The sequence below is a fragment of the Otolemur garnettii genome, unplaced genomic scaffold (genome assembly GCF_000181295.1).
Source record: "Otolemur garnettii isolate 467f Iridium unplaced genomic scaffold, OtoGar3 scaffold00043, whole genome shotgun sequence".
Classification (NCBI taxonomy): domain Eukaryota; kingdom Metazoa; phylum Chordata; class Mammalia; order Primates; family Galagidae; genus Otolemur; species Otolemur garnettii.
Genome location: NW_003852438.1, coordinates 12,678,245 through 12,690,868, shown reverse-complemented (window position 1 = coordinate 12,690,868; position 12,624 = coordinate 12,678,245).

The window sequence follows — 12,624 nt, the reverse complement described above, 5'->3', positions numbered from 1 at the left end:
TCTCAAAATTGTTTTCTGTTTGTTTTGGTTTGGGTTTTTGTCCTAAGCTATTTACTGGAGAAAAAAACTCACCCACCTAGTCCTCCCATGCCATTTTTCTATTTTTTTTTCTGATAAAAAAAACTTGATTTAATGAGATATTATTTTAAGACTATATATGTGGAGGGGTCACATACACACCTCTGCCTTAGCAACAGGTTATGAAATATTCATTATTGAACTTCAAACATATGAGTCTACATTCCAATTATTGAGAATTATAGGTCAAATGTATTTTTAATATAAATACAAGTTAATATAAATCACTAACTTAAGTAAAATCTTTGGCTAATGCCCAGAGCATAAAAATGGAGCTGCCACAGTAGTGGGAGAGGATAGTGAAACCCCTTCTGCTTGATCTCTGACCCTTCCCCACTCCCTCAGTGGCCCCCAAGTGGACCCCAAGAATCCCCTAAGGAATCGGGGTGGGGGGAGAAGACCATCTAATATTACCATTTTCAGTCTGCTATATATTTGTTTCTAAGTAAACTATACAGAGTACTAAATTATAACCACAATATTTCATGAAAAGTATGGAATCCATACAAAATAGTTTGTATGCTTTGAATATTCAGTGACCTTGAACTAAGCCTTCTTGAAGGGAGAGACATCTCATCAGTGTAGAGTCTTGCCAACAGCTAAGGAACATTCAAAGTCCAGGAGCTAAGGCTCCTTCTCCCCTGTAGTTCTAGGAGGACAGTGGCAACTTCTGCCCCTGACCTTCCACTTTCTGTTCTTTCCCTGCTGGCCTACTGCAGTTCTGAACGGTAAGTTCTTCCTTTAAGACATGTTAATATACTTAATCAGGTTACAGCCCAGTCTTGCTGATTCCCCTGAAAGTCATTCTCAAAAGTGACTTTCATGTCTGTCCCAGCCTGCAAGGCAGGCGCAGAGGGCACTTTTATTCTCCTGGTTTCCAAATTTGTGACTGTACTGTCCTCTCGCCCTCTAAGGAGATTCAGTTTCTGATCAAACGCTCCCCCTGGCCTCAGCCGCTCCTCGTCACACATGTGTCTAAAATCTGGGGGAAGGACTTAGAGAGGATGTCTTGCCTTGGGGACTTTCCTCGCTTCTTACCAGAGTGTGTTTTCCTGCATTTAAAACTTCATTTGCTGAAGATATCATTAAGGCTTTTATATCCTTGACTGATTAAATTTTAGGATCACTTGAATGTGAGAGACAGACATACAGCGTACGTGGCACTTGCTATTTACAGGCACTGGACTGATTGTTTAATGTATATTATTTCTTTTAAACCTCTTACTCACATACTCTGTGATGAAAGTAGCAATTACCCTCCCTATACATATAGGGAAACTGAACTCAAGGAAGACAAGTGACTTACCCCAGATGATGAAGGGACAGCACTAGGATGCAAAAGTAGGCCCCCTAAGCAGCAAAGCATGTACATCACACCCTGAGTCTTGGCACGGAAGAACTAGCCCAGCTGCCCTCCAAGAGCAGCCTCGATGCTTTCCATGTTCACTGTGCTTCTCAACTCATCCAGCAACTGGAAGATTCAGCACAGCCCGTTTCAGCGGCAGTCCAGTTGCCCCGGTTCCTCCAGCTTTGATTTGGGTCCGTTTGCTAATAGACATATGGCCCAGTGTTCCTCACCTACGTCTACATCTTCAATATCCGAGGCCCCCTGATCTGTCCCAGCACTTTGAGAAGCACATCGTGCCTAGGAAAACATTGGGAGCATTACTGTCTGCTGTTGTGATCCAGCTCTGTCTCATCACATGCTACCAAGCACTGGTAACCAGACGGAGCAACCTAATCCCACACTCTGGCAGGTGCACAGTTCCGCACATTCTAAGGCTTCCCAGGTGTGGCTCCGCTGGCCTTTGAAATGCCCCTTACCGACATCCAGGGCAGAGAAGAATCTGAACTTACTGATGAAAGACAGGTGCTCTATTTATCTTAATGCAGTGGGTCCCAAACCAGGTTAATCATCAGAATCACTTCAGATTTCTTTTTATTATATAGATTCTAGAGCTGCCCCAGAACTGGCAAAGTTAAAAAGCTCCCGGGGCCAACTTAGAAGCTCGTCCAGTTTAGGGCCCAGTGCAGTGCACACACGTGGGCTCTGGGAACAGAAGACCTGGGTGGAAGTTCTCCAGTTGCCATCGTGTGACCTTGGGCAGCTTAATCTCTTGAACAGCCATTTTCTCTAATGCAGAGGTCATAAAATAATAATTTCTTGATGTGTGGGAAGAGGAGTAAATAAGATAACTTGGGTGAAATGTCTTCATAAATAATGATTTTTAGTTAACATTAACCTACCTCAATAAGAAAGACTTAAAGTAAAATAGGCAAGCAGCCCCATTTTAGGCATTTCATTAATGCATCTCACCATAGTCGTCCTTGAATTCAGTAGTTCCAGACTTATAACAAATCCATGTATAACCATGGCTGTCTCTTAGGAAAACGAACAGAAGCATTACCATTTAAAGAGAAGCCAAGAGTCCCAGGAAGCCATTTCTGTCCTCCAACCATTAATTTGTTTTGCTTTGAGGAAAGAGACTTTTGGATTTCTTGCTAGCAATTCTTCATTTAATATGGAACTTCATGAATTCCAGCTGCTAGCCACACAACTTCTCCCAGCGTTTGATTGCCAGGCTTTTCCCTCGCTCCAAATCCTTCCCAGATGTTAGTCAGGAGGCCCCAGGCCTGGGGAGCGGAGGACACAGAGGCTGAGAGCTTCCCCCCCACCCCCGTCCAGGTGCCAAAGTGATAGGTGAGGCCGCACTGACCGCTGCGAGCCCCCCGCCCCCTGTTAGGAGGCGCTCTCTGCCTTTATACCAGGCTGTGCCCTGCAGGCTGCTCCTTATTTTTTTGAACCATTCTCCAATTCTCCACATAAAAACAGTATACTCTTCAGCTGAAATCACTCCTAGGCTGTCTGCATTCCGGCTTTTGTTTACAATGGCTCTGCGGTGTTCTTGCCAAGGGAAGAAGTAGAAAAGAACACCCACTTCATCTTCAGTTTAACCTTTTACAATCAAGGTCTCTTTTAGTACATGAGAAAAATACAAAACAGTGATTCCTGTGGGACAGAGATGAGTCCTGAGAGATGGAACAGGGCTTAAAATACTCAAATACGCGTCTAAGTAAAAGGCTGCAATTTTTAAGCGAGGAATATTTGTTCAAAATGAAATGCGTTGAGTGCAGCTTCTATCATAAGGAGCACCTCATGGTTTCCCAGCTGACTGGAAGTCAGGAATCTGAGGACTGTTAAACTCCACCACGATTCAGGTCACGGGCACCATGGCTCCTCGTGTGCTCTGCCCCTCTGTCTAGACACACGTGACGAGGAGTCAGACCACCTCACACTTCTCTGCAGCCCTGACCTCCTCTCCAAAGGTTTCTCTGACCTCTCCACCTGACAGAAAGATAATTATGCTTTCCTTTGGACTATTTCTCCATCCTCCAGGCATCTCTATTGTAGCCCAAACCATTTTATTATGATTGCAGTTGAACCTCTAAGGCAACCACCCAAGGGACTGTAACAAACTGGGCAATATACAGAGGTGGTCAACATAAGGAGCGAGGCCTACTATATGGGTACTACATGTGGTGGACATCCGGTCTATGAAAATTGGGTCAGCTTAAGGAACTGGTCAGTGGAGGGAGATGGTCACCTATGGAGGTTCTACAGTATTTGGCTCTAGCCTCCCCAAGTAGGCTGAGCCCTCCTGAAAGTGGAGCTTGTACTGTGTTCTTCAGGGAGCTCCCTCCTTCCCGTACTCTGCACAGTCTGCCAGGTGGTGGGCACTGGAAGCTGAGCTTCACCAGGGACAGTGTGTGTTTGGAGAAGGAAGGAGGGCACGTCTCAGTATTCATGATAGGGTGGTCTTCAATCAGTTTAACACAGCCCTCAGTCTTCCCGTCCTATCTGCCCAAAAATCTTTTCAGGACAGATGGTATCTGGAAGGCTCGTTGAGTTCTGAACCCCAGCTCCTGGTGTGGAGAGGCTGGAGCACGTCCAGAGCCCAGCAGAGAGCCTTACAGACAGCAGAGGCATCAATACCTTGTGTCCATTTCTGGTTCCCTTGGGTTTCCCCATCTCTCCTCCGAGCCACAAGGACCACACCAACTTCACACAGGTAGACCTGTCAGCACCTGGCTGAGCTCCCAGCCTTCGGCCTGGTGCCTCCTCTCCAGGGCTTTTGTGCAACTTCGGAGTGAGGAACAGTTAACACGGCCCTGGGAACACGTCTGACTCAAGCAGAACGGGAGCTGATGGGTAAATGCAGTCTAAGACACATGTGACCCACTCCTATGGCCCTGGCATGGGTGGACAGATCCTGTCATCCTCAGCAGTGACCCACCTGAAAATGCATCTTTTTTGGCTCTGCCTCACTCCTGCTCCATAGATAGATCATGCTCCCCAGTAAAAAATGATTTCACATAAGCTTGACTCTGGCTCTTCCTTCTGGAGATCAGGCACTCAAAACGTAATAGCTGAATAAATGGATCAGGATGAGGAAAGGCTGCCAATGGCGCCACACAGGGCGTAAAGAACCAGGGCAAGATTCTCTTTTAAAAGGAAAGAGTGTGGAACATGTCCTATGGAAGAGGAATGGATTTATTCTGTGTTGCCCCCATTGGGTTCAACTAGATGTATGAATAAAAGTAACAATGAAATAAACTTCAAATCAATGCAGAATTAGAAAAACGTTTAACTATTAGCACTGGCCTCCCTGCCTGCATCCCAATTGCCAGCAATCCTCCGAGATCCATTCTGTGTGGGAATCACAGAATCCTCCTTTAATCAACAGCCGTTTAAGTCAAGCTATCCCTTGTTTGAATACTTCCAATAGCTTGCAGCTAACTTAAGGACAAAGTTCAATGTCGGTCATTGGAGTCATTTAGTGGCACAGTGAGCTGAATTAGGAGGTAGGGAGAGATTTGGCTTAAGAAGTGGTGATGGCCATTTAGCCATCTGGAAGATCTATTGTAAATAAGATTGTCTCATGAGAAATTTAGACCAGAGGTCCTCAACAGTTCCTTCCAACTTTAAGACCACCTGATTCAATCATCTCTCCTAAAACTCTCATCTTTCCTAAGTTTACAAATTCCCCCAAAGCCAATGACTCTCAAATCTTAACCTCCATCAGACTGTCCTGCAAAATTACAATTCTGTCTTCCAGCTATCTGTTGGACTCTTCGTTCAGCTGTGCCATCATTACTTCCCACTTACTCTAGCTAATCCAGAATTCACATCCTCCCCAACCTTCCCCAGCTCACTTTCCCAACTCTTTATTTCCAAAATAGCACCCTCCCATGCCTGTAGGAGCCCCAACCGTGGGCACAACCCCACCCAAATGCTACTCCTCCAGCAGGCCCTCCCAGCCTACCTCTTTTTCATGTCCATATGAAGACACTGAGTGCACACAATGAGGGGCACTGCAAATGGAAACAAGTCTCAACTCTGTGCCTTTTTTCAGTTTTTACACAACCCCAGCACCTACCCGGTGCTCTGAACACAGCAAGCGTGCAGAAAGTACTTGGTGCACAAATCACTAGAAGAATAAGGTGACGTTAAGGAACATGCTTCCTCAAGTTGCCACAGTGGGAAACCTCAGAGTCATGGTTGCCTCGCCCCTCAAATCCCATGTTCAACTAGTCCTGCTTCTTCCTTCCCAACCCCTCACATTTCTCCTGGTCAAACTTCCATCCCACCAACCCTCTCTGGCTCTTAAATCTCATTTGATATGTTCCCAGCCAATGTTCCTATCTCCGGGCACTTTAAACGCTTGTTAATATCCATTCGCTATGGATCAAAATACTAGATTATTCTTTCTAAAAACCCCCCTAACGGCTTCCCTCTACCCATAGGATAAAACATGAGTGCCTTGCTCAGGAATTTAGTGGTTTTCTGAATCTGCCTTTGCAGCTTTATTCCTCACACTGGGGTGTTCCTCTCCTCACATTCCCCACCCTGCCTTCTGTCACCTCTCTGCCTGGCCAAATCCTACACTTCTTTAGGCATCAATTTAAGTCCCTTCATCCTGATGAAGCTGTTCTTGACCCCAGTTTCAGGTGTGGACTTCATCCTCTAAGTACCTATAGGTACCTCCTACTCATAACCATATGTTTACTCCCAAAGGATATGCCAAGGAATGTGAGTCCTCTAAGATTCCCCCACACCGAAAACATATATGTATATACAAAATTTTAAAAAAAATAAACCTTATGAAGTCAACGTGTACACGCACATCAAGTAATAACATTTAATACACCGAGTGTGCATGTCAGCCATGCACTTTACGTATCCTGCTCCAGTCAAGCCACTCGACACCCTTTGTGGTGTAATTCATCTCCCCGTCAAGAGACATGAAAACTGGTATGAGATATTCCACAACCCTTAAAGCTCAATTGTCTTGTCCGTAATCTGGGATTCAAACATAGGCCATCTAACTCCAGAGCCCTGATAAGCTGCTCTTCTTTAATATGTAACATCAGCCAGATTTTCAGATGTATAAAATGCTCCATCAATGTGGGCTCTTGGCACTACCAATAGTAATTGCACCCTCAACTAGTCTGCAAGCTCCCTGAGGGCAAACACCAGCGCTGTCCCCACACAGAGCACGTGGCTGTAGTGGAGGACAGCATCCCAATAAAGTGGTTAATTTTTTTCTTTCATTTTCATCATTAACAGACTATTTTTAATGTATTTAAAAAAACAAGATAAGTTTTAGAGACACTTTCTAATCTGTTATTCCATTTTATTTTCGTGACAATGATCAAGTAGGTTCGTGTCTTCAATGCTTTTTGTACATAAGAGAATCAAGAAGGAGAAAAGTTAGATGTCTTGCCCAAGAATGAAAAGTAGGATTCAGCAAGAAATGGGCCTCCTGCCCCCGACCTCAGCGTGTGCATCGCCCATCCCTAGTGGACACGAGGGTCCCCTGCTGACGTCTCTGGGAGGTGCTGGTGGTCCACCTTCAGTGAGACTCATTTGTTCTGCTTAATCAGCATTGGTCTAGCAACCTCAGAGGCACATCATAATGGAAGTATTCCTTGAAAAAATAAAAAATAAAAGCTGTCCAAAGCATCTGCCTTCGGCATCTTCAGGCCACTGTTTCATGGAAATTAAACCCCTCTCTCTCTGAAGTGAATTACTGGCGGAATACATGATATTACCCCAGACCAGGCTCTTCTTCCTTTTCCACGACTTTGTTGTTCCTACCCTTTACTTCATCCAATTTCGTTGCCTGTTTGTGTTCAGTATTTGAACACTATAATTGCAACATAAACTGTAATAGGTCTCTTTAAATCGCCTTGTGGATGTGTAAAAGTGTGCACACACAGACACAGGCCTTCACTGGCGAGAACTCAGCCCGCTGGTCCTCGCCAGGCTGCATTTTCTGTTCAAAGCCTTTGCCTAAATAACAGGCTTCAACATTTCTACTGGCAACAACCTACTTTCTCCCAAACTTCCTCTGGCCTGTGGGGGAGGTCATTTTCCAATGAATTTTTCTGCTCTTCCCTTTCCTGTCGTCTTTTCCCGATCAATGTTTTAATCTTCCTGCTTGATTTTCAGATTACTTCGTAATTAGGAAACATTTAGTTAATTTTAGCTTAATTCCAAAAAGCGATTTTCATCACTGCCATCTCTGTCTTTGTCTTTAACTTTCCTTGGCAAAATTGTAGCAAGGTGTGAAATTAATTGTGCCCTGATTTTAACAATGCTGCCTGAACTATCTGGCTGTTCTTTTTTGAGGAAGCATCAATTAAAAAAAAAAAAGTATTCAAACTAATGGTTAAGAGAATTAGAATCTTTCAGCCTGGAAAATTGTCGAGGGGTGACTATAATGGCCTTTAAGTACATACAGATAATAGCTGGTTGTTGGCAGCTACAGAGAGACTAGAACAGAAGGGAATAAATGGGTCTTAAGGGGAAAACAGAGATTCAGGAGAGAGATAAGGAATAAATTGCTACCTAAAGCCAGGGCTGGTGTAATCTGCAAATGGGACAAATCTCTGGTACCTGTGGTATTTTAAAAATTCCTGGGAAAGCACCTGCCGCCCAGCCCCAAATTCTCTCTGCCACTGGCCCTCAGAGGACTCTCAGTCTCCTGTCGCACTCAGAGTTTCCATACTCCCTAAGACTCTCTTCTAAAATCAAATGTTCTTGCAATTTGTTAAGTCATAAACATATCAGCATGGCTTAGATGGGACCAGCAACATAATGAGTGGGACCTAGTATAAAATGAAAATGTGGAGCCCTGGTTCAAAAACTGAGGATTTCAGTATGGCAACAGGAGAGTGCTAGCACCCCACATGGGGCCCTTCTAAATGTGGGACCCTGTCCAACCACACAGGTCACATGTCCATGAATCTGGCCCTGGTGGCTTAGTGTGATCACATGTAAAGATAAAGAAGGTAGCCCCGGAGGCCTCTCTGTCAAACCATAGACCTGGATCCAGTGCTAATCCTGAGAACCAGTCAGCCTCATGAGATGGTGCTGGGGGAGAGTGGGGGGGGTGACAGGGAACCCCACACACTCTGCAGTTATGTGGGGGCCTGTGCTGAGCTAAAGGTGATAAGATGAACACATGGCCAAACTGTCAGGTGAGGCTGAGTCCGGGCCAGTCTCCTGCTGATGCCCTCTGCTCTAACACCGCCAGCCGGCCCTCGGCCTCCACAGACTTGCCTCTTGGCACCAGCCAGTCCCGGGTCCCCTCCCTCCAAAGCCATCAGTTCTGGGCTTCTCTGTTGCACTCTCTGGGCTATGAAACTGAAATCCTGATACAAGCTAAAGTATAATGGCTGATACCTACCATCTTAACAGCTAAATCTGTCACTAGAAAAACGGTTCACTTAAGAGGAAAGGGAAGACCAATCCCAGCCCCTCGGGTCCCAGGAGAATAGCCTGAGATGGAATGAGATAAATCCAAACTTCAACTTAACGTTCTGTTGGTTTTATTTCTAAATTGTAAACACATATGGGAATTCTACTTTCTTTCCAGTCCATAATATAGTTCTGTCTGTTTTCATATTTTAAGGAACTGTAGTATGTCAAATTACTTACATCTAAAACAAAATAAGTTGTCTACATGTTCACTTTTCTCCAGGCATAAACAGAATATTTGATCCACTGAGACTGTGACAAGAGCCACCCTGATATGTGAGAGCCAGTAGGTCTTTATTTCATTTTATTTTGAATAATTAGAAGTTAAAAAACAAATGCCTGTTGATAAAGTGACAAAACTCATTTTTCAAAGGAGTCACATCCAGGAGTTTGCCAAGGTTGATCTAGATTAGAGCCTCAGCTCTGGAAAATTTTTAGTAGCATTTGGGATTAAGAAACTTAGCATATATTTTCCCCAAACAGAATGTCTACTGCATTTTTATTTGACCAGTTCTCTAATAGCCAAAAGTTTTTTGACAACGCAAAAGTAATAAATACCAACTTTTCCAATCATACACACTTTGAGTGGCCAAAAAAGGATAAGATTGGCCAACACAGAAAGAGATTTAGTGGATTTTCTTGCATTCTGTGACCGAGGCATTTAAGAGAACAGAACTTCAGACTTGACATCTGCCCCACTGATTCCTACTTACACACACACAACTTGACATTTCACGCTTATTCTGTAATTTCACTGAGATGTATTTGGGGACAAGTAGACCACTGTGACACTGTCGAGGATGAGCTCATGGAGCTCTGAATGACCAGGGACATTGTCCAATGGTGAAAGAACTCTAAAAGACAGTCTCTGACCAGGATCTGTGGTTCAAGGCTGAATCCCAGCACTTTAGGAGGGCGAGGCAGGAGGATTGCCTAAAGCTAGGAGTTCCAGACAAACCTGGGAAACATAGCCAGACTCTGTCTCTACAGAAAAATTAAATCATAGCCAGGCATGATGGCATGTACCTGTAGTCCCAGCTACTCAGCAAACTGAGGCAGGAGGATCACTTTGGTCTAGGAGTTTGGGGCTGCAATGAGCTATGATCACACCATTGCACTCCAGCCTGGTGACAGAATGAGACTCTGTCAAAAGGGAAGGAGGGAGGGAGGGAGGGAAGGAAGGAGGGAAGGAGAGAGGGAGGGACGGAAGGAGGGAGGGAAGGAGGGAAAACCTTTTCCTTGCAAGGTACTTCCTGGTTTGGGGGACAAAGTATCAGAGGAACCAATCCAGAAGAAAGTTTCTCTTTATTGAGACCTTCCTTTTGTAAAACCCAAAGACAAGACGGGCAGCTGGTGTTTATATTTCCCTTCACGGTTGGGGTGGGCAGCTTTATAGGTAAGGGCAGTCCTGACCACGAACCAGCTGCATCTGCACCCCGCAGCACAGTTAGCCTGTCCCTTCCTGCCTCGAACCCGGCGCTCGCTTCTCTTTCCTACTTATAACTGTCCTCCGTGGCAGGTTTTTTTCCCAGAATAGGAAAAAGGCACTTGTCTGCCCTAGAAGCCTGTTGGGGTAGATGCCCCTCTCCCCAGGGGTTTCCTCAGTGGTACCCGGGATCCCGTTGGCTGCCTCTCGGTTGGCAGAAGCTGCTTCTCCTGTCATCGCGGCATCTTTTTAAGCCAGGCCTCTTTCTAAAACGTCCAGACCGTCCTTTGCTGGCACTCCAGTCTCCTGCTTTCGCTCCATCACCTTCCTCTTGCTTTGTCGTATAGTGACACTGCTCCTTCTGGAGCCACACGCCGTTCTTAGGGCCATCGGCGCCCACACAGACGCTGCGTTTCCCTAGGCCATGAGAAGGCATTTCCCATGTGGAAGGGTTTCGTGCCTGCTGGCGCAGCTTCCTTTTCTGCATCCTCATGCTGGATTCATTTATCCTGCCGGGTGGCAACCACAGCTGAAGACTTCAACCCACAGGACCTTTCAAGCAATTCGCCTTTTTCTTGTAATGTCATGCCTTTTCTCGGCTTCCTGGGGGCACCTCCAGCATCACCTGTGATTTGTATGGGTCTCACAGTGTTAATCAAGGTTCACCGTATTGCACTAAACATGATTTTTAAAAAATGCCAGAACCATGAGGAATCATTTTTTATTGTGACATGGAACTTACTAGAGAGATGAGCTGCTTATGCAGATGGTCCGCAGACACTCACAACACCTGAGCTCCTGTGACGGCCACAGAAGCCGGCGGCAAAGTCACCACAGTCGGACAGTAGGTATCGCAGTGAGTTCTATACATTTATGAGTTAATACTTTACATTTGTCTGTACATTTGTTTACATTTTTCTTAGCTGGGAATGGCGCCATGTACCATCTGTGCCTGTGTGCAAAATTTTGATAAATTTTAACTTTTTATAAAAGATTTGTATATGCTTTATCATAGCAACTGGTAAAACAGACTAGTATCTACATATATGTTATGTATATTCATGATATAAATACCTAAAGGTTTTTAAAATTTTTTTCATATTTCTGGGCTACACAGTTCATCTGTCATTTTTTTCAAACTGTTAGAAATCTCAAAAAAACTTCAATACATCTATTGGAAAAATCTGCATGTAGGTGGGCCTACTTCAGGGTCAACTGGCCTACTCCCAATAATAATGGTAATTCCTACCACATAGCGAGCGCTTATCACGTGCCGGACACAGTGCATTTTGTACACATACACCATTTCCCAGCGTTAGTATCCTTATTTTGATGAAGAGGACCTCAAAATTAATTGAATGAGGTTATAAAGTTTGAAAGTCACAGGACTACTAAGTGGTAGAAGTAGGGCTTCAATCCAGGTATTTCTGACTCCAACCCACCATGACATACTTGTCCCCCTGCCAAAAGTTTGCATTCCTACATGTATCATTTAAAGTTTGAGAAACACCGGACTAAATGATGGAAACTACAACTGCAGAGAGCCCCGAGGAAATAATACTTCTTAATAGGCTGGGAGGATTCTGGATTATAGACAGAAGGTGAATACATCCTTTGAAGGAAGAAAAGAAAGTGCTTTAAAAAGCAAAGTGTTAGCCAGCCAGTTATCCTTTCTGAATGGGGTCAAGATGATCATTAATCTTCCCATGTTAGAGAAACTGAGTTGTGAAAGTGGCACCCCAAAGCAAGGACCAATACTGGATTTGCAGGAAATGCAACCAACAGATAGAAAGACTTCAAAGCAGAGCAGGAGAGCAGGACACCCCACTGCAGTCAGCCGCACCTGCTGCCTCGGCCTCAGCTCGGCAGTGGTGTTAGGGAAGTGGGGCTGCACATTTTAGTCAGAAGATGGGAGCAAAGTCCACGCAGATCCAAGCCTGTTGTAGATTACTGGAGTGGCCGGTGGGTTCTAGCGTGCAACACATATCCTAATCTTTCTAATCCTGCTAAATTTAGAATCCACGATAAATAACAAACCGTCAATTTTGAATTACTAAGAAGCATTTTGAGTTGGGGGAATTTGTATGAAGTTAGCAATAATGCAGTAGGAATAAGAATACACCAGCGAGCAAATGACCTGGGCTGTGAAAAAACAAATATGATCTCATGAAGTGATTGGAACATCATTTTTTGAGGCTTTAAATAGTAAAGAGAGAATGAGAGAAAAACATGAGGCCTTCAAAACAATATAAAATTTAGAGCTTCTTGGTTTAGAGCGAAATGAACTTGATTCCAG